This window comes from Phyllobates terribilis, unplaced genomic scaffold (assembly GCF_046119375.1).
Source record: "Phyllobates terribilis strain yellow unplaced genomic scaffold, ASM4611937v1 Scaffold_1__5_contigs__length_1240528914, whole genome shotgun sequence".
Classification (NCBI taxonomy): domain Eukaryota; kingdom Metazoa; phylum Chordata; class Amphibia; order Anura; family Dendrobatidae; genus Phyllobates; species Phyllobates terribilis.
The window spans coordinates 759,802,183-759,825,224 of record NW_027362761.1 but is presented as its reverse complement, the minus strand read 5'-3'; the positions used below and the strand labels follow the sequence as shown (position 1 = coordinate 759,825,224).

Genomic DNA, 23,042 nt, shown 5'->3' with positions numbered 1-23,042 from the left:
CGCACAGGAAAAATCCAGAGCATTTCTGCATCGTGGGCACTTAGCGATTTTAGCATCACTTGGAAAGTGCTTGACAACTTGGTCACAGTATATAAATCCATGCAAACGGCATGGATTTATATACTGTGACCGAAAGAATGGTAAAAAATAACAAATAAATATTATACTTACCTTCTGATGGTCCTTGTCTCGGCTTGCCGGCAGCTCGCGGTAGATTTAAGGACCTGCCGATGTCAGCGGTCGCGTGACCCGTCACATGACTAAATGACGTCACCGCAGGTCCTTTAATCTACCACGAGCTGCCGGCAAGCAGAGACAAGGACTCCAGGGGCGATCAGAAGGTGAGTATAATATTTATTTTTTATTTTATTCTTTTTTTTACAGCTTCTATGGTACCCGGGTCCGGAGGAGAGTCTCCTCTTTTCCAAACCCGGGTACCATCCGCACATTGAAACGCATGTAATCCGCATGTACAGATCCAGTAATGCGGAATCCATGCATTCCAATGCAAGTCAAAGGCGGCGAAAACGCCGTGTTTACGCAAAATAATTGGTAATGCTGTGGAAATTTCCGCAGCATGCGCATAGCACATGTGGATTATCATTTGGGAACATGGCAGACCTTCTACCAAGCGTTTTTTAAGCGTTTCTGCAGCGGAATTGCCACTGCGGAAGCGCTTAAAAAACGCATAGTGGGCACACAGCCTAATACACAATTCCAACCAGCTTTGGAGGTAGAACTGGGCTCCATTAACTCTTGGGCCCCTGTGCAGCTGCACAAGTTGCACCAATGGTATGTCAACCTCTGGACTCATAAATAGTAAAAAACTTCATCTTAAACTACTATGTTATTATTTTCTTCTTAAAACATTGTAAGCAATACTTTTTAAGTACCACTCCAGCTGTTTTTTATTGCAGAGCTGGAGTGGTACTACTAATCTAAGTGCTGCCACTAGTATTACACTTACCAGCCGTCGTCTACAGCTGTTCCCGTGCCGCCATCTTGTGACCCCAACTTCTGACTGACCCGGAAGTCAAAGGTAACGGTCTCAAACTCTCAATGTAAGTCTATGAGAGCGTCGTCCTGTCCTCGTTCTGGCTCTTAAAGACTTTTATATTGACTTTTATATTGAGTTGTGACTTCTGGATCACTCCAGCAAACACTGGAGTGAGTCGGAAGGACACAACCTGCAGAATATGACTGGAGCGACACCGATAAAAGATGAACAGAGCGGCTGGTAAGTATAAGACTAGGGGCAGAGAATTAAGATTAGTAGCGCCACTCCAGTGCTGCAATAAGAAATGCTGCAGTGGTGCTTTAAATAAAAAAAAATAAAAAAAAAGGCTAGAAGAATTTTATTAATATGACAATTCCATATGAAAGTTTGGTTTACAAAAATAGAGGATATCTCAGGTCCCACCTGCCTTCTGACCGTGGAAGAATGATCTGAGCCGATATGTTTTCAAAGTTCTGATCCCTGATGCTGGAGAGAAGTTAGGTGCAAGGCTGGCGATATATGGATATTACAGTATTGATTTTGTAATTTATGAAGATGTTGTTTATGTTAATTATGGTTTTCTATTGAATACAGATATCCTGTATATGTTGAATTTACAAGAATGTACACCATGTATCCATAATGTACCTTTCTGTTTTTCATTTGTTGTATAATTTTGCGCTAACAATTGAAAAAAACGAGTTTAAATAAAAAAGGCTACCTTAGAATTATAGTATAGTTTCAGCAAATTTCCTCAAGCCCAGATAGGTCATTCAATATCTCTGTTAAAGAGTTTTGGCAGATGGAAAGAAGTGAGAAAGATACCAACTTGGAAATAGGTTTTTGGTTGAAAGTGATACTGCTTTGATACTTGATGAAAAGCTTATAAAGGATCCAATAACTATCGAGTCTGGTCAGGGCCGGCTCCTGGTTTTCTGGGCCCCTGGCGAAAGAGTCTCAGTGGACCCCTTTAACACATACCACAATTCATGATGCACAGATACGGCAGAGAAATATATATATAGTACAATGCCAAAGATTTCACTTCTTACATTACATGAGTGAATCCTCGCAGCGCACAGTGAAGATCAGACAGTATAGTCCTCCATACAGTATTAAGGGCCACATATAATGCTCCATACAGAATACTGGCCCCCATATAATGCTCCATACATGATACTGGCCCCCATATAATGCTCCATGCAGAATACTGGCCCCCATATAATGATCCATGCTGTATGGGCCCCATATAATGCTGCATGCTGTATGGGCCCCCATATAATGCTGCAGTCTGTATGGGCCCCATATAATGCTGCATGCTGTATGGCTCCCATATATTGCTGTATGGCCTCCATATAATGCTGCGAGCTGTATGGGCCCCCATATAATGCTGCAGGCTTTATGGCCCCCATATGCTGTATGACCTCCATATAATGCTACAGGCTGCTCTGCTCCAAACTCCTCAGCGTTGCCGTCTTCCCACTGTCTGCGATGTGACTGCTCAGCAGGGGGCGCGCTGGAAAGACGTCACAGTCAGGAGACGCAAAAGAGGCCAGAGCTGCGGGGAATGGGGAGAGATAAGTATTGTGCAGGCCGGGGCCCAGAGCAAGTGGAGGGGGCCCACTCGTGGGCGCTGGCACCGACTTCTCTGCTCACAGGCCCCATAGCACGCCGGGGTACCCAACGGCGAGTGGGCCCCCAGCCTGCTCAGGGCCCCGGCACTTGCTTGGGTGCTGACAGCGGGCCTGAGTCTGGTGACAGATTTCCATTAGCAAATAGGCTATGGAGAGCTATTTGAGATATTAGCTTATAGCTTCTATTTAGGCTTCCTGCAGGGTCGCATCTCTCCTCAGACAGCTGGTAGAAGGATCAGAAGGCAAGCACAGGCATCAGTAAACCCTTACATTATTTTTCCCCTATCTTCAGTTCACACCATGTGGATTCACTTGTTTTTGTTTTTTTTATGCAATGTAGGAAAATTGCTGCATATTACTTTGATATTGGAAAAACACAGCAAAAATGCATTGTGATGGCATTTTGTGAATCCATATGGTGGCTGGGAAGTTGTACTTCAGACCACAACAGCAGGGGTGTCCCTCTCTGAGATTTGTAACTCAGGCAGCTAAAGCCCAAGCAAATTGTTGCTGCTACACATGGCATCTATAGCATTTGAGTAGTTGCCTCCACCAGCCTTCACCACAGCCCAAATCCCTGTTACAACCTGATAGTCATCACCAGTTTACTTCTCAAACTGAACTAGTGGTAGGTTCTTTTTCTTAAATCTTGCCCATTTACATGTCACTAAATATGTCAAAACTTAAAGAGTTATCCCCTTTCAGTACAGATCTGCCCTTAGGCTCAATTATATATAAAAAGCTAACTGAGCTTTACTTAATCTTTCCAGGTCCAGCGCTGTTTCTGGCACTGCTACCATCTCTGTTGTTTTGCTGCAGCGATGACGTCATATCGACATGGCTTCAGACAATCAATGAACTCAGCAGTTCTGTCAATGTAGACAAAAGGAACCACTGTGCTCAGTGATTGGCTGCAGCATGCAACACTGTTGATGTAAAATCACCTCTGCAGCCGATCAAGACCAATGTGAAGACAAAGCTCTGGGCTAAGGAGGTTAAATAAGCTCAGTTTGCTTTTTTCACACGCAACTGAGCCTGTAAGTACAAGTTTGTTGAAAGGGGACAGCCCCTTTAACTACTTGGCACAATGGATGTTAATGTATGTCTACTTTTGTTTACTGAACATGGAGAGTATATGATTATATTAGCAATCGGCCTCCAAGAGGTTCCTTTTGTGGGACTTAAAGAAAAAAAATATATATATTACAAATTGTTTTAAACTATAAAAAAAATGCACTCAAAACATTTTCCACCATATAAATGTTTTTCACTGCATCTGTAATGACCCATACTTAATGATAATATTATAACTCCCAAAATATAAAAATAAAAGAGGTGCAAAAAAAAATCTTACATATCGTTTCACAAGAAAACAGGCTCTCACAACAGAATACAATTACCGTATATACTCGAGTATAAGCCGAGTTTTTAAGCACATTTTTTGTGCTGAAAAAGCCCCCTCTCGAATTATACTCGGGTATATACTCGAGTATATAGAAATTCCCTTGGTGGATAGTGTGGGGGGGGGGGGGGTTGCGGCGGCGGAGGAGGCGGGCAGACGCAGTAGCCAGCTGCTGCAGCTACCACGTGTGCCAGCTGCTAAAGGGAAATTAATATTCCCTCTTCTCCACTCCCATGGGCGTGGAGAAGAATGAATATTCATTCTCTTTAGTAGTGTTATGATCTGCAACAAGTACTAAGGAAAGAAGGGGAAAGCTTTCCCTACAGTAAGACTAAGCTGAATGCCTACGATGTAGCGGGCTGCCTGTTCCTAGTGAACGGACCCGCCTTAGTCCTAGGCTAGTCTGAACGAAGCCCTATAGAATAAAGGGAAGGGGTCCCTAAAAGAACTAAGCACTGGAACAAAAATGGGACACCTCCTGAACAGAGAAAGTTGTTGCAGAACGCAAAAAGATAAACTGACAAAAAGGTACTAGAGGTCCCAGAAGGACCAAGCGAACTGACAGAGATAGGCACAGAAGCACCTGGCTAGCAAAACAGTCAAACAACACTGAAGTCCAGCACAGCCAAAAACGCGGAGCTGGAATATACACTGTGTTCCAAATTATTATGTAAATAATATTTTCTCAGATTTTCCCAAATTACCTATATGAATTGCAGTCATTGTAATTTTCCAGTCAAATAACGATTAGAGTACAATTGAAAGGTTTTTGTACAAACTGCCTATGATAACAGTATATTTTTTAAAAAATAAAAAACTCAAACTGCACTCAAAATGCATGTTCCAAATTATTATGCACAGCAGAGTTTTCAACCTTTTCATTTTAATAAAGAACAAAAAAATGGTCATTTTTGAAATTATAAGCATTAGCAGGTTATTACAAACTGAAATCAAACAGTTTTCAACTCAAAACTTTATTCTAGGTGATGTTACATTTGCACATAGGACTGCTTGTTCGAAAGGAGCTTCTGAACTCTCTCGTCCATTGAATTTGTCAGGTTTTGGATGGTTTCTGCTTTAATTGTTTTGCATGAGGACAGAATACCCTCCCAGAGCTGTTGCTTAGATGTGAACTGCCTCCCGCCATCATAGACACTCGTTTTGATGATGCTCCAGAGGTTCTCAATGGGGTTGAGGTCAGGGGAGCATGGGTGCCACTCCATAAGTTTGTCCCCTTTTATGCCCATAGCAGCCAGAGATGCAGGTGTGTTATGTGCAGCATGAGACGGGGCATTATCATGCATGAAATGATCTCGATGGTCCAGATGGATGGAGTGGAGGATGGCTGGTTGATGGACACCCCATGCAAACACGGCTATGGCGCCTAACAAGGAGGAGGTGGAGTAATGTTTTGGGCTGGAATCATGGGGAGAGAGATTGTCGGCCCTTTTAGGATCCCTGAAGGGGTAAAGATGAACTCCATAATGTATGTTGAGTTTCTCAAACAGCACTTCCTGCCATGGTTCAAGAAGAAGAACCGTGTATTCCGCAGCAAGATCATTTTCATGCATGATAATGCACCGTCTCATGCTGCACATAACACATCTGCATCTCTTGCTGCTATGGGCATAAAAGGGGACAAACTTATGGTGTGGCACCCATGCTCCCCTGACCTCAACCCCATTGAGAACCTCTGGAGCATCATCAAAAGGAGTGTCTATGATGGCTGGAGGCAGTTCACATCTAAGCAACAGCTCTGGGAGGGTATTCTGTCCTCATGCAAAACAATTGAAGCAGAAACCATCCAAAACCTGACAAATTCAATGGACGAGAGAGTTCAGAAGCTTCTTTCGAACAAGGGGTCCTATGTGCAAATGTAACATCACCTAGAATAAAGTTTTGAGTTGAAAACTGTTTGATTTCAGTTTGTAATAACCTGCTAATGCTCATAATTTCAAAAATGACCATTTTTTTGTTCTTTATTAAAATGAAAAGGTTGAAAACTCTGCTGTGCATAATAATTTGGAGCATGCATTTTGAGTGCAGTTTGAGTTTTTTATTTTTTTAAAAATATACTGTTATCATAGGCAGTTTGTACAAAAACCTTTCAATTGTACTCTAATATTTATTTGACTGGAAAATTACAATGACTGCAATTCATATAGGTAATTTGGGAAAATCTGAGAAAATATTATTTGCATAATAATTTGAAACACAGTGCAAAGGCAGATGGTCACGTGACCGCAAAACACAAGATGGAAAAAAACAAACAGGAGGGTTCTAACAAGTAGCGGGCACGGAGGAGCGCTGAGCCGCAACTCCTGCTAACAGTGACGACTACTAATGAGAATGCATATTCACTCTTCTCCACGCACATAGTCCCGGCGTGGTGAGGAGTGAATATGCTGGCAGCTCTCATCAGCGTCTGAGAGCGCTGCTCAGATGCTGACATGAGCTGCTGCAGCTGAACAGGATGCAGCGCTGGAGCAGAGGTGAGGAGGGAATGTGAGTATAAGTGTTTATTTTTATATGTGTGCAGTGATGGGGCCATACATACCAGGATTGGGGGATGAGAGGCCACACATACCAGGATTGGGGATGAGGGGGTCATGCATAGCAAGATTAGAGGATGAGGAGGTCATGCATACCAGGATTGGGGGATGAGGGGGCCATGCATACCAGGATTGGTGATGAGTGGGCAATACTTACCAGGATGGGAAAATGTACAAGTAGCTACTGCATTTCCCATCCTAGGCTTATACTCGAGTCAATAAATTTTCCCAGTTTTTCGTGGTAAAATTAGGTACCTCGGCTTATATTCGGGTGGGCTTATACTCGAGTATATAGGGTAACAAAAATGTAATGGGTCTTGAAAAGTAATGACAAGGGCCTCGCTTCATTAAAACTTGCATTTTGCATGTCAGTCTTAATGAAAGGTGAGCTGGAGTAAGATGCATCAAATTCATTAAGGGGCTGGCGTACATTTCTTGCATAATTTGTCACTTTTGTGGGGTGCACATTATAACGAATTTGCAGGCCATAAAAACACAAAGTTTCAAAAGTTTAGCTCAACTAACTTGATGAATTGGGGCCAAAATGTATCTTTTAAACTGTTTATATTCTGCAAAAGTAGCAAATCATAAAAAAATACTATATAAATTTGGTATCACCATAATAGTACTGGTCTCGGATAAATCTGCTAACAAGTTGGAGCTTAGCTTTTAGGACAGGTTGTGTGTGTGTGCAAATGGAGAAAAATGGTGTGTGACAGCAGGATTAGCCTGGCAGCAATGTACAGAGCCCATAGTTTAGTTCTGGTCAGGCGCAGGTATGGTTCAGAGCAGTGTTTTGGATGTGATGCTACCTGTAACGATTAGATTGTACAAGATGAGGACTTGCACCTGTGAGCAGCGAGCGTGGCAGATGTGTGGGGCTATGTGTGTGTAATGTATATGTGTAGATTGTAAGCTCCTAGGGAAAGCACTTATTGCTCAGCATTAGCCTAAACTAGGATATGTATCACTGCACATGAGACTTCTTCAGCACTCTGGGTTAGACTAGCCCAGGGGGTAGTTGCTACTTTTCCAGTACATCTCTAAAGCCATTGGGTTTGTTGGTTAAAAAAAAAATAATCTCCACACGTAGTAGCAATGTCAGCCTTTTTTGTTTCTTTAGATGTGAGCACCATTTAGATTTTTGTCTCAGGCAGCAGAAAAGCTAACATTGGCAGAACAAAGCCATGTGTTTGGCACCTAAAGCTGACTATATACATGAGATAGCTGTTGGCCAAGCATTTGATCCACAGACATCTGTCTATACCACCCTATGCATATGAGTGCTTTTCTCAGCCGAGACACCTGCCCGTGGCTTTTTCCCCCTGAAAATAAGGGTTTAGGAGTTGAAATTCCAACTGCTTGATCCTTCTCTCCCTTGACGTGATCTGTCAGGTGAGTCAGGAGGCCCCCCAAGCATATCACCTGGTTGGCCACTCCCACGAAAAAGGCAGGTTTAGACAACTTTCATGTAATGGGTAAGGGGGCCATAAAGGATAAATTCCAAAATCATAATGTGGTCTTAGTATTCCACACATATAATAAATAAATTACACTAGAAATGTACACCATCCTGTGGCTGGAGTAATATTGCTGGTGGAGTAGTTCACCTAATTCAATAAGATGCCTTCGCCTTTTATGGGGTTGCTCCACTACTTTTACTGTTAGGCCACGGCCCGACTATTAGTGTTTGGTCAGTGTTCAGCCAGTATTTTTTCTCAGGAGTGGGAGCCAAAACCAGGAGTGGGTGATAAATGCAGAATTGGTGACTTGTTTCTATTATACCTTTTCTCTGATTGTTCCTCACCTGGTTTTGGCTCCCACTCCTGAGATAAAATACTGACCGAATACTGACCAAATACTGATAGTGGGGCCATGGCCTTATCAGATTGCTGGCGTTCCGACCCCTAGCACACCCACCAATCAGCTGTTCTCAGTGCCGGCGGCCGGATGTTAGCAGTTGTGGAGCAGTACTGGATCTAAATGAGCAACTGGCAACACTGAGATCCATTGACAATATGGAAAGGAGTCTGCTGCTCACTGAGCAGCAGCTCACTGGGGTAGATGTGGGGGAGGGTGGTAGTGGGGAGCTGCAGGACAGTGAGGCCGTTAGTTGGGTGACAGTTAGAAGGGGGGGTAGAGGGAAGAGTGCCAGGGAGGCTAGTCCTGATCTGGCACACCCCAATAAGTTTGCAAAGTTGGCAGATGAGGGGAGTGATGGTACAGGGGTAGCACTGCTGCAGCAAGGCATATCCCCTGAAAGCTGGAGGAGTGTCAGCTCCAGTAAAGAGGGAAATAGGAGAGCAGGGCAGGCCAGGCAGGTGCTGGTAGTGGGGGACTCAATTATTAGGGGAACAGATAGGGCAATCTGTCACAAAGACAGGGATCGTCGAACAGTGTGCTGCCTACCTGGCGCTCGTGTCCGGCACATCGCTGATCGGGTTAACAAATTACTGGGAGGGGCTGGTGAGGACCCAGCGGTCATGGTGCACATTGGCACAAATGACAAAGTTAGAGGTAGGTGGAAGGTCCTTAAAGATGATTTCAGGGATTTAGGCTGCAAGCTGAAAGCAAGGACCTCCAAGGTGGTATTCTCTGAAATACTACCGGTACCATGTGCCACGCCAGAGAGGCAACGGGAGATTAGGGAGATAAATAAGTGGCTCAAGTACTGGTGTAGGAAGGAGGGATTTGGCTTCCTGGAGAACTGGGCCGACTTCTCAGTTGGCTACAGACTCTACGCTAGGGACCGGCTGCACCTCAATGGGGAGGGTGCAGCTGTGCTGGGGGAGAAAATGGCTAGAAGGTTGGAGGAGTGGTTAAACTAGGGATTGGGGGGGAGGGTATTCATTTTATAGGTGGGGAAGATAGTGCAGATAGTGACCTGGGCACAAATAAAGAAATTGGGGGTGGGGTTAGAACAGTCAATAAAGTAAGAAGGAATAGAGGTACAGAGAGATACATAAAATGCATGTACACTAATGCCAGAAGCCTCACCAACAAAATGGAGGAATTAGAATTAATTTTGATGGAAAATAATTATGACATGGTAGGGATATCTGAGACGTGGCTGGACGAGAGCCATGACTGGGCAGTTAATTTACAGGGCTATAGTCTGTTCAGAAATGACCGTACAAACAAGCGAGGGGGGGGTGTGTTTATATGTAAAATCATCCTTAAAACCCGTCTTGCGGGAGGATATAGGTGAATCTTATGAAAATGTAGAGTCCCTGTGGGTGGAGATAAGAGGAGGGGGGAAAAATAATAAATTACTGATAGGGGTTTGTTATAAGTCTCCAAAAATAATGGAAGTAGCGGAGAATATCCTCGTAAATAGATGAAGCAGCGACTCAAGGAGAAGTCATTATTATGGGAGACTTCAACTACCCTGAAATACATTGGGGGACAGAAACATGTAGTTCAAGCAAAGGTAATAGGTTTTTGACAACTATGTGTCACGCTGTCTCTGTGTACTGGAGGTAGGGGGCCTAAGCTGACCCTAAGCTGGGGCCCTGACTAATCCCTCAACCTGAAGGTACTGTTAAAGGTACAGAGGTCCAGGCCGCCAGCGTAACCCCTACCTCCTGAGGATCCCTGCACCTAAGTAATCTAGTCCTGAGAAGGACCCCGATCACAACAAAAGGGGACAAGTAATAATATGCCCACACACAGTACTTAGACGAACGAGACAGTACAAGGGAAAAACCAAAACCACCTTGCATACAAAAACTACACAACTACAACAGAGGGAACACCAACGGGAAAGGAGATAAATGATAAAGCGAGGAAGGGAAAAAACACTCCAAATACACTTATCTCTGAAACTCCAAATACCACGATCCGCTCTGTTAGTCTGCATGAAATGCTTTCACCGACACTTCCCTAACCGACCGGCAGGCATTTGAAGGAGTCTCACTACAGCAGCATTGATTGCAGCTGGGCGAGGCTGGACCTCGTCTAGCACAGAGAGAGAGAGAATTAACTCCCTCACTGCCGAAAAACACAAAGCACCAAAAACTCAGCTGCGAGAAGTCAGGCTGTGTAATCGTGACGATCTTCGTGGTGACACACCCGTGACACTATGAGAGACAATTACCTTTCACAACTGGTTCAGGACCCAACAAGAAGGGGTGCACTGCTAGACCTAATATTAACCAATAGGCCAGACCGAATATCAAATATACGAGTTGGGGGTCACTTGGGTAATAGTGATCACAAAATAATACGTTTTCATGTAACCTTTAATAAGATGTGTAGTAGAGGGGTTACAAGGACACTAAACTTCAGGAAGGCAAATTTCCAACAGTTGAGAGATGATCTTAGTGCAATAAACTGGGACGATATCCTGAGACATAAAGCTACACAAAGCAAATCGGAGACATTTATTAACATCCTGAATAGGACCTGTGCACAATATATACCCTTTGGGAATAAACATGCTAGAAATAGGAGGAAACCACTATGGCTAAATAGAGCTGTAAGGGGCGCAATAGGTGACAAAAAGAAAGCATTTAGAGAACTAAAGCAAGTAGGTAGTGATGAGGCATTAAATAAATATATAAAATTAAATAAATTCTGTAAAAACCAAATCAAGGCAGCAAAGATTGAGGCAGAGAGAATCATTGCCAGAGAAAGTAAAAATAATCCCAAAATATTCTTTAACTACATAAATAGTAAAAAACTAAAAAATGATAGTGTTGGTCCCCTTAAAAATAGTCTGGGTGAAATGGTGGATGAGGATGAGGAAAAAGCCAATATGGTAAATAATTTTTTTCAACCATATTTACACAAGAAAATCGCATGACAGAAAACATGATTAGTGATAACAAAAATTCTCCATTAAATGTCACTTGCTTAACCCAGCAGGAAGTACGGCGGCGTCTAAAAACCACTAAAGTTGACAAATCCCTGGGTCCGGATGGGATACACCCGCGAGTACTGCAGGAGTTAAGTAACATCATAGATAGACCATCATTTTTAATCTTTAAAGATTCCATAATAACAGGGTCTGTACCACACGACTGGCGTATAGCAAATGTGGTGCCAATATTCAAAAAGGGGACAAAAACTGAACTTGGAAATTATAGGCCAGTAAGCTTAACCTCTACTGTGGGTAAAATCCTGGAGGGTTTCCTAAGAGATGCTATAATATCTGAAGAAGAATAACCTCATGACCCAATATCAACATGGGTTTACGAGGGACCGTTCCTGTCAAACTAATCTGATCAGTTTTTATGAGGAGGCAAGTCCTGGACTGGACCAAGCAAATGCAGTGGATGTTGTGTATATGGACTTTTCAAAAGCTTTTGATACGGTTCCACACAAAAGGTTGATACATAAAATGAGAACAATGGGGATAGGGGAAAATATATGTATGTGGGTTAAGAATTGGCTCAGTGATAGGAAACAAAGGGTGGTTATTAATGGAAAACACTCAAACTGGGTCTCAGTTAACAGTAGGGCACCACAGGGGTCAGTATTGGGCCCCTTCTTTTTAACATATTTATTAATGACCTTGTAGGGGGCATACAGAGTAATATTTCAATATTTGCAGATGACACTAAACTCTGCAGGGTAATCAATACAGAGGAGGACAATTTTATATTACAGGAGGATCTATGTAAACTAGAAGCTTGGGCTGATAAATGGCAAATGAGCTTTAATGGGGATAAATGTAAGGTAATGCACTTGGGCAGAGGAAATTAAATGTATAATTATATGCTTAATTGTAAAACACTGGGCAAAACTGTAACTGAAAAAGACCTGGGTGTGTTGGTGGACGACAAGCTCCCGTTTAGTGGCCATTGTCAGGCAGCTGCTGCAAAGGCAAATAAAATAATGGGATGCATTAAAAGAGGCATAGATACTCATGAGGAGTACATAATTTTACCTCTATACAAGTCATTAGTGCGACCACACTTAGAATACTGTGTACAGTTTTGGTCTCCGGTGTATAAGAAAGACATAGCTGAACTAGAGAGGGTGCAGAGAAGAGCGACCAAGGTTATTAGAGGACTGGGGGATCTGCAATACCAAGACAGGTTATTACACTTGGGGTTATTTAGTGTCGAAAAAAGAAGGCTTAGGGGTGATCTTATTACTATGTACAAGTATATGAGGGGACAGTACAAAGACCTTTCTACTGATCTTTTTACTCTGAGGCCTGAGACAGGGACAAGGGGGCATCTTCTACGTCTGGAGGAAAGAAGGTTTAATCATAATCACAGATGGGGATTCTTTACTGTAAGAGCAGTGAGACTATGAAACTCTCTGCCGCATGATGTTGTAATGAGTGATTCACTATTAAAATTTAAGAAGAGCATGGATGCCTTTCTTGAAAAGTATAATATTACAGGTTATATATACTAGATTCCTTGATAGGGCGTTGATCCAGGGAACTAGTCTGATTGTCGTATGGAGTCGGGAAGGAATTTTTTTCCCCAATGTGGAGCTTAGTGTTTGCCACATGTTTTTTTTTTGCCTTCCTCTGGATCAACATGTTAGGATATGGGTTGAACTAGATGGACTTAGTCTTCCTTTAACCTTAAAAACTATGTTACTATGTTACTATGTTAGAACAGAACAGCCTCATCAACTCTGTACTTACTGCTGCCGGGTACTGCAGATCCACTCCTGTTCAAACAGATCGGAGTGAATCTGCAGTACTCGGTCATGGTTGCTATAAACTTGATGAAGTTGTGCTCAGTCTTACGCTCCAAAACTGTAAACATCTGGTCGCCGGCACTGAGAAAAGCTGATCAGTGGGGGTGCTAGAGGCCGGAACCCCAGCGATCTAATATTGATGACCTATCATTTGGATATATTATCAATGTAAAAGTTTTAAGCAACATTTTAATGAAATAGGGGCATCATACTCCAGTGTTTTCTTCATTAAGATTGGCATAACAAAATGTACAAAATGCACGTCTCAATGAATAGGGGTCTATAAATAAAAAATAGGAGCCTATATGTGAAGAAAGCTTCAATCAAATTAGGATATAAAACACACGCAGGTGTCTTGGGCATAATAATTAAAAAAACATTGGAGTAGGGGGCATCAAATTTTGCACATGGTCCCATTCTAAGGCCGGCCGTGCTAAAGGTTTCTTATTTTTGCTTATACTATTGATTTATGTAAAGTCTAATGAAACTACAGTGACCATTTGAAGTCGCTGTGAATGGCTGACCATCCACTGTGTATAGGGAACCCCTTACTCTCCACCAACAGATTATGTTGCAGAGAGAACGACATAGAGTTGATTAAATAGTATAACAACTCATAATGACTAGACAGAAGCTAAAAGTACATGGTGAATGAGAACCTATGAAAAAAGTGCACTTCGTCTTATTTTTTCTGCACATACTCGTAGGTTAACTGAGTTCTAATGCTGTGTTTATATGACGCTCAGAGAAGACATTTACAAGTTTAGTGCGTGCTGGTAGCACAAAGGTCACCTGCCCTACAACCTACTTTTTCATAGTCTTCCATGTGTGTTACCTCTCATGTTACTTAGAGTTACAGGAGGAGAGCAAAGTTGAATCAAGTTTACACTGTTCCAGGTGCATTGTGATTGTGCTCAACCCTTATACATGTAAGTCTCATTTGTCAAAGAAGACAATCACTAGAAGAAATTTGTTGTTACTGCAGACATTAAAGTCAGCATTACAGGCATGCTTTATATAAAGAAATATATATATAATATATATATATATTTAACAAAAAAAATTAACTGGAGTATAAGTTGGTATGCATGCAAAATAGGAGCATGTTCACACTGGCCATTAAACAGACAAAACCCAAGACAGAAACAGACTATACATATATCCTGCTGTAAGTAAATAAGTAAAAGCAAAAATGCATATAAATAATGTACGGTACTTAGTAAACACCGTTTCTGATTGAAAAAAAGAAAAACAGTGTAAAAGCCCTCCCACTAGCATCCAGGTGTACCACAACTGGGATGGTCATAACCTTATTAAAACCTTACCGTGTGTCAAAGTGACGTCATTGTGAATAAGGGCAGAGCAGGACCGGGTCCCGAATGGATAGCCAGCAAATGGGAAGCTACTGTATATACACTGCTCAAAAAAATAAAGGGAACCCTCAAATAACACATCCTAGATGTGAATGAATGAAATATTCTCATTGAATACTTTGGTCTGTGCAAAATTGAATGTGCTGACAACAAAATCACACAAAAATCATAGAATCATAGAATAGAATCATAGAATGGTAGAGTTGGAGGGGACCTCCTGGGTCATCTGGTCCAACCTCCAGCTCAAAGCAGGATTCACTAAATCATCTCAGACAGATGTCTGTCCAGCCTCTGTTTGAAGACGTCCATTGAAGGGGAACTCACCACCTCTCGTGGCAGCCTGTTCCACTCATTAATCACCCTGTCAAAAAGTTTTTTCTAATATCTAATCTGTGTTTCCTCCCATTTAGTTTCATCCCATTGCTTCTAGTCTTTCCTTGTGCAAATGAGAATAAAGATGATCCTTCTACAATGTGACAGCCCTTGACATATTTGTAGACAGCTATTAAGTCTCCTCTCAGTCTTCTTTTTTGCAAGCTAAACATTCCCAAATCCAGTAACGTTCCTCATAGCACATGGTTTGCAGACCGGTCACCATTCTGGTCGCTCTTCTCTGAACTTGCTCCAGTTTGTCGATGTCTTTTTTAAAATGTGGTGCCCAAAACTGGACGCAGTATTCCAGATGAGGTCTGACCAAAGAGGAGTAAAGACCGATAATGACTTCACGTGATCTAGACTGTATGCTTCTGTTAATACATCCCAGAATTGTATTTGCCTTTCCTGCTGCTGCATCACACTGTTGACTCATGTTCAGTCTATGATCTATTAGTATACCTAAGTCTTTTTCACATGTACTGTTGCTTAGCTCTATTCCTCCCATTTTGTATATGCTTTTTTCATTTTTATTGCCCAGATGTAGTACTTTGCATTTTTCCCTGTTAAAAACCATTCTGTTAGTTACTGCCCACTGCTCCAGTTTATTTAGGTCTTTTTGAATCCTCTCTCTCTCTTTTCTAGCATTAGCTATCCCTCCTAGCTTTGTGTCATCAGCAAATTTAATCAGTTTACCCTCAATTCCTTCATCTAAATCATTGATAAAGATGTTGAACAATACAGATCCCAGGACAGAGCCCTGTGGTACCCCACTTGAGACATTCATCCAACTGGATGTGAAGCCATTTACGACCACTCTTTGAGTCCGATTGTAACGGGTCTGGGAGGCGGAACCTCTGAGCTACTATACAAGGGGGCGGTCCTTGTAAGGGAGCGGGTGGCGACCAGGGAAGACGGGCAGGCAGTCACAGCAGGTGACCGGGACAGTCTCTGAGTGAACGGGCTGGAGGTCACGGCAAGTGACCGGGGCAGTCTCTGGATGAACGGGCAGGAGGTCACGGCAAGTGACCGGGGCAGTCTCTGGATGAACGGGCAGGAGGTCACGGCAAGTGACCGGGGCAGTCTCTGGATGAACGGGCAGGAGGTCACGGCAAGTGACCGGGGCAGTCTCTGGATGAACGGGCAGGAGGTCACGGCAAGTGACCGGGGCTGTCTCTGGGTAAAGGGTTGGTACGAACTGTGGCGGCTGATGGTAGACGTGAGCTCCCAGGTGAGCAGGCGAGAGTCTCTGGATAAACGGGTGGTCACAGCATGTGACGGCGGAGCCTCCAGGAAGACCAACAGACAGGCGGCAGATGAGCGCTCCCAGGTGAGCGGGCAGAAGTCACTGGACAGGCGGGTGGTCACAGCACGTGACGGCAGAGCCTCCAGGTAGGCTAGCAGACAGGCAGCAGATGAGCGCTCCCAGGTGAGCGGGCAGGAGTCACTGGACAGGCAGGTGGTCACTGCACGTGACGGCGGAGCCTCCAGGTAGGCTAGCAGGCAGGTAGCAGATGTGCGCTCCCAGGTGAGCGGGCAAGCTGGTCCATAGACAGACTGTCAGGAGTTGGAAGGCAGACCGTCGGACCTCAGGCAAGCAGGCAGGTAGCTGATGTGCGCTCCCAGGTGAGCGGGCAAGCTGGTCCTTAGACAGACTGACAGGAGTTGTAAGGCAGACCGTCGGACCTCAGGCTAGCAGGCAGGTAGCAGAATATCAGGCAGGAATAAGACAGCAAGCTGGCAGGAATCTGGCAGGTATCTGGCAGGTAACTGGCAACGGGACCTGAGGGCTGAAGCAGAGTAGTGAACAGTGCAACAACATTGCTCGGGCACCTCCATTTTGGAGGAGGTGCCTTATATATGGTGAAGTCCTCCGGCCATTGGCCGGGGACTCCTTAGGACGGCGCGCGCGGCCCCTTTAAGAGGGAGGGAGAGCGCGCGCGCCCTAAGCACAGTGGCCGGGAAGGAGCGCGCGCTGCCAGCAGAGCGGGAGGAGGACGCCGGGCACGGAGCAGAGAGGTGAGGGGAACAGCGTCCCTGCCTAGCAGAGGGCAGGGACGCTGGCGCTACACCGATCACTAAGCCAGTTATGAATCCACCTAACAGTTGCCTTATCCATTGCATACTTGGTAATTTTTTCAATAAGGATGGTGTGAGATACTTTGTCAAATGCTTTGCTGATGTCAAGATATACTATATCTACAGCATTTCCATGATCCACCCAGCCAGTGATTCCATCATCAATGGAAATCAAATTTATTAACCAATGGAGGCCTGGATTTGGAGTCACCCCCAAAATTAAAGTGGAAAAACACACCACAGGCTGATCCAACTTTGATGTAATGTTCTTAAAACAAGTCAAAATTAGTCTCAGTATTGTGTGTGGCCTCCACGTGCCTGTGTGACCTCCCTACAATGCCTTGGCATGCTCCTGATGAGGTTGTGGATGGTCTCCTAGGGGATCTCCTTCCAGACCAGGACTAAAGCATCCGCCAACTCCTGGACAGTCTGTGGTGCAACGTGACGTTGGTGGATAGAGAGAGACATGATGTCCCAGATGTGCTCAATCGGATTCAGGTCTGGGGAACAGGCAGGCCAATCCATAGCTTCAATGCCTTCATCTTGCAGGAACTGCTGACACACTCCAGCCACATGAGGTCTGTCATTGTCCTGCATTAGGAGGAACCCAGGGCCAACCGCACCAGCATATGGTCTCACAAGTGGTCTAAGGATCTCATCTCGGTACGTAATGGCGGTCAGGCTACCTCTGGCGAGCACATGGAGGGCTGTGCGGCCCTCCAAAGAAATGCCACCCCACACCATTACTGACCCACTGCCAAACCGGTCATGCTGAAGGACGTTGCACGCAGCAGATCGCTCTCCACGGCGTCTCCAGACTCTGTCACATCTGTCACATGTGCTCAGTGTGAACCTGCTTTCATCTGTGAAGAGCACAGGGCGCAAGTGGCGACTTTGCCAATCCTGGTGTTCTGTGGCAAATGCCAAGCATCCTGCACGGTGTTGGGCTGTGAGCACAACCCCCATCTGTGGACGTTGGGCCCTTATGCCACCCTCATGGAGTCGGTTTATAACCATTTGTGCAGACACATGCACATTTGTGGCCTGCTGGAAATCATTTTGCAGGGCTCTGGCAGTGCTCCTCCTGTTCCTCCTTGCACAAAGGCGGAGGTAGCAGTCCTGCTGCTGGGTTGTTGCCCTCCTACAGCCCCCTCCACGTCTCCTGGTGTACTGGCCTGTCTCCTGGTAGCGCCTCCAGCCTCTGGACACTACACTGACAGATACAGCAAACCTTCTTGCCACAGCTCGCATTGATGTGCCATCCTGGATGAGCTGCACTACCTGAGCAACTTCTGTGGGTTGTAGAGTCCGTCTCATGCTACCACGAGTGTGAAAGCACAACCAACATTCAAAAGTGACCAAAACATCAGCCAGAAAGCATTGGTACTGAGATGTGGTCTGTGGTCCCCACCTGCAGAACCACTCCTTTATTGAGGGTGTCTTGATAATTGCCAATAATTTCCATCTATTGTCTATTCCATTTGCACAACAGCATGTGAAATTGATTGTCAATCAGTGTTGCTTCCTAAGTGGACCGTTTGATTTCACAGAAGTTTGATTCACTTGGAGTTATATTCTGTTGTTTAAGTGTTCCCTTTATTTTTTTTGAGCAGTGTATATGTTATGCTCAGCAGTGGGTAGGACTATCCTGATTATGGTACACCTTTACGCTAGTGGGATGACTTTTACGCTTTTTTTTAATCAAAAACAGTGTTTACTAAGTACACTATGTTATTTATATGCATTATTGATTTTACTTATTTACTTACAGCAGAGTATATGTTTATTTTGTTTCTGTGTTGTTGTTTTTTTTAAATCTATATATATTGTTAAGTATATTGATTAATAATGTATTATGTGCATTTTGGCACTCATTCTTAGACTGGAAACTATTTGGTGCTTTCAAATATGTCACGTATAATACTGAGTAAAAAAAAAAAAAATCTCCCCCAATATGACTAAGGCCTTAGTGATTAAAGCCTATTACAAGATGAAGAAATGAGGCCATTTATCTGGATTACTACTAAGCATCTCCTTGACATGTACTTTACACAGAGATGTCATTTGAAATGTTACATTAATGATACATAAACTACTATATTGTGTGCACCAATTTATCTAGCTATCTCTTTATCTATCTATCTGCCTATCATAAAAATATTTTTAGAACAACTTTGAGTATTTTTAGAACAACTTTGAGTATTAAAGACTAAGTTTATTTTTGGACCCTATACATGAACAGTAATTCCATGATATATACAGGCAGTAATATCAGGATTTTTTACAGACCCAGTGTATCCATAAAAGCATAGACAAACAAACTTGAATTTTGCAAGAAAACATTTGCATTCCATTACAGCCCTTCAAACATTTTACATAATATACTATAGATGATATAAGGGTTGATAGATATACTTTATAGTATATAAGTTTTTTTTTCTGTAAAATGGGAGGCGGATCTGCAATACACCGCGGCGGCCACTACCACTTGACGGCAGAGCCCCGCAGGTGAGCACTTCCGGCCAGCGGCGGCCGCCGGCACATATAACAGCTGATCGGCGGGGGTGCCGCGTGCGGATAGGGCATCAATGTAAAAGCAGTGGACAACCCCTTTAAGGTTCGGCCCTTTCCCACCATTCCTGATCAGGCACACAGCTCTAAAAAATATTCTCATTTGGATATTCAAATTAGCTTTGCATCTTTTTTTCGTAATACAGGGGGCTTAATTCTTATGTCATCTTTACATATTTTTTTTATTTTTCTGATCTCATGGGAAATATAATCAAAAATAGAAAATGTGTCTTTTTTTTTCTATTTTTCATGTGTTTTTTTTTTTAGAAACAGTAATTTGACTGGTAGTGTCTCCTTTTTTCTAGTTTTTTTTTTCCATTTATTTCACACACTCTGCCCTCTCATAAGGTTTTAAAAGACATTTAGGAGACATTTTAAAATATGAATATGTTCTTTTCATTTCTGCTATGTTTCCTCTCCATCGGGAAGGGAAACATGGCATTAAACCATGTTTGTCTTCTCTATGAAGTGTCTGGCTGTGTCTAACAGATGGCTTCCTACCCCCACAGCTGGACAATCTCTTGCAATGACATTTTAGAACCTCAGTGCAGAGAAAAGTGTTGCCCACCCAGACGTTTGTAGTAGACTATGGATGTGGTGCACGGATTAGTGGCCAGTTTCTCGACTCTAATTTGACAGTCTTATATGCCTATGAGGCTCTTGAGTTTGGGTAGAGAAATCTGTGGCAAGTCTGAATCAAGGACCTTGACAGACAGATGTGTAAATGCAGCATTACTCTGACTGCAGCTGGTATTGCTTTCACATTGGGACTGAACACACATGTGTAATCCCTGATACCTGATTGAGAGCCATTAGTGAAAGCTTGACACATAAATACAGAATCAATTTACCACATAGATACAGTAACAGACCCAAGTTTACTGCATTTGTCATGTAACACAACCAATATTACTGCATAGATGGTACAAAACTAGGCTCACTCGATATTTGCATAAAACCAGGCTTACCACATAAATTTGACAACAAAACCAAGATTACTATATAAATACGGTAACAGAACAAAACTTATTATTTAGATACGATAACCAAGCCAAGCTTACTATGTAGATTTGGTAAGCTTACTATGTACATATGCCAACAAAACAAAACTAAGCTTACTACATAGATAAGGTAACAGAATAACGCTTACTACATACATCAGCATCTGTCATTTTGCTGTCATGGATCAATGACAACAAATACAGTACTGTATTCATCAAACAGCTAGAGTTTTGCATTGACAAAAACTATCAACATTACATAAAAGTTACATAGTAGAACCTCTTGCACACCAACACTTATTAACACACCTAAGGGTGCTTTCACACTGTGTTCTGGCACCTGTTCGGTGGCCTGGTCGGGGCTGACGTCCGAACCCCCCGCTAAACAGAATTCAGGCGTATGCACCGAGACCAAAGATTATAATGGTGCCAACAGAGCAAACATGCGCTCTGTCGTGCATCATTTTTTAGCATGTACGCTTACTGGAGGTGGACATGCAGAAGTAGTAGACTGTGTCTGGGTGTCTGTCTCCAGTAGGCGTATACGCCCGAAAATGATGCACGGCAGACAGCATGTTCACTCTGTCAGCACCATTATAGTCTATGGCCCCGTTGGCACTTATGCCCGAAACCTGTTTTGCAGTGGGTTCAGATGTAAGCCCCGATGGGGCCACCAAACGGGTGCCAGAACACAGTGTGAAAGCACCCTAACTTGATATATAGCTATATTAAAGGGAACCTGTCATGTCCTAGCTGTTACGCTCGCGCCCGGACTGACTGGCGTGAGCGTGGTTAGTGATCCCACTGGACCATGGACCGAGGAGTGCCTGGAGGGGCGTGACTAAGTATCAATCCAGTCCAACCAAGGTCGCACGGCAGCTCAGTCGACTCCGTGAACCAGGGAGGAACCGAGCAGAAGGACCAGGTGCTACTCCAGGTCAGACCCCGGTCACAGCTATTGACCCACACCAGGGAATGCAGGAACAAGCAGGTTAGACTGGCATATAGACAGGTGGGTACTGGCAGGCACGGCTGGTATGCAGACAGGTGGGTATTGACAGGCACGACTGGTATGCATACAGGTGGGCACTGGCAGGCACGGCTGGCATGCAGACAGGTGGGCACTGGCAGGCACGGCTGGCATGCAGACAGGCGGGTACTGGCAGGTAGGAACGCAGGCAGGATAGGGACCAGTACAGACTGGGATACAGGAACGGAGCCGCCGGTGCGGTAGACAAGCAGAGCAGAGCAAAACCATGCAGATACAGTAGACAAGCAGAGCAGAGCAAAACCCGCAGGTGCGGTAGACAAGCAGAGCAGAGCAAAACCCGCAGGTACGGTAGACAAGCAGAGCAGAGCAAAACCCGCAGGTGCGGTAGACAAGCAGAGCAGAGCAAAACACGCAGGTGCGGTAGACAAGCAGAGCAGAGCAAAACCCGCAGGTCCGGTAGACAAGCAGAGCAGAGCAAAACCCGCAGGTGCGGTAGACAAGCAGAGCAGAGCAAAACCCGCAGGTGTGATAGACAAGCAGAGCAGAGCAAAACTCGCAGGTGGGATAGACAAGCAGAGCAAAACCCGCAGATGCGTTAGACAAGCAGAGCAAAACCTGCAGGTGCGGTAGACAAGCAGAGCAGAGCAAAACCCGCAGGTGCGGTAAACAAGCAGAGCAGAGCAAAACACGCAGGTGCGATGAACAAGCAGAGCAGAGCGAAACCGCAGGTGCGGTGAACAAGCAGAGCAGAGCGAAACCGCCGGTGCGGTGGACAAGCAGAGCATAGCGAAACCGCCGGTGCGGTGGACAAGCAGAGCAGAGCAAAACCGCAGGTGCGGTGAACAAGCAGAGCAGAGCAAAACCGCAGGGTGCGGTGAACAAGCAGAACCAGATACACACAAGGTACTTACAATTAAGTAGCGAGTGTACACAAAACTCACAAACAGAAGTTCAGAGACAACGAGTTGGAGTTAGGTGCAGGTTCAGACACTGCAGGAAAAAGGAAGGTTCGGACACAGAGACAAACAGGTAACGGGCTAGGACACAGTTCAGACAGGAACTGAATCAGGAACAAGATACAGGAACGAGCCTGGGAACTCAGCTCCCAGGGTGGCGGAGACAGACTAGAAGTCACAGATACAGGTAACGGGCCTGGGTATAAAGCCCCCAGGGTGGCGGGACAGACTAGAAGTCACAGATACAGGTAACAGGTCTGGGTATACAGCCCCCAGGGGCAGAAACAGACAAGATACAGGACAGGACCTGGCAACTCAGTTGCACAGAACACACTGAATGAAAGTGTTGCTCAGGCACCCGCTACTGGGTGGAGGGGGTTTAAGTATCCAATGACTCACAGCAATAGGCTGGGGATGCATTAGGAGTGCGCACACAGTAACTATAAGAATC

General features: G+C 44.3%; 1 protein-coding gene across 1 annotated transcript in view; it reads left to right on the top strand.

Moving 5' to 3' along the window:
- The window catches only part of LOC141149867 (GRAM domain-containing protein 2B-like), a 94,073-nt gene that overhangs the window by 1,851 nt on the left and 69,180 nt on the right, over positions 1–23,042 (top strand). The window lies entirely within an intron of this gene.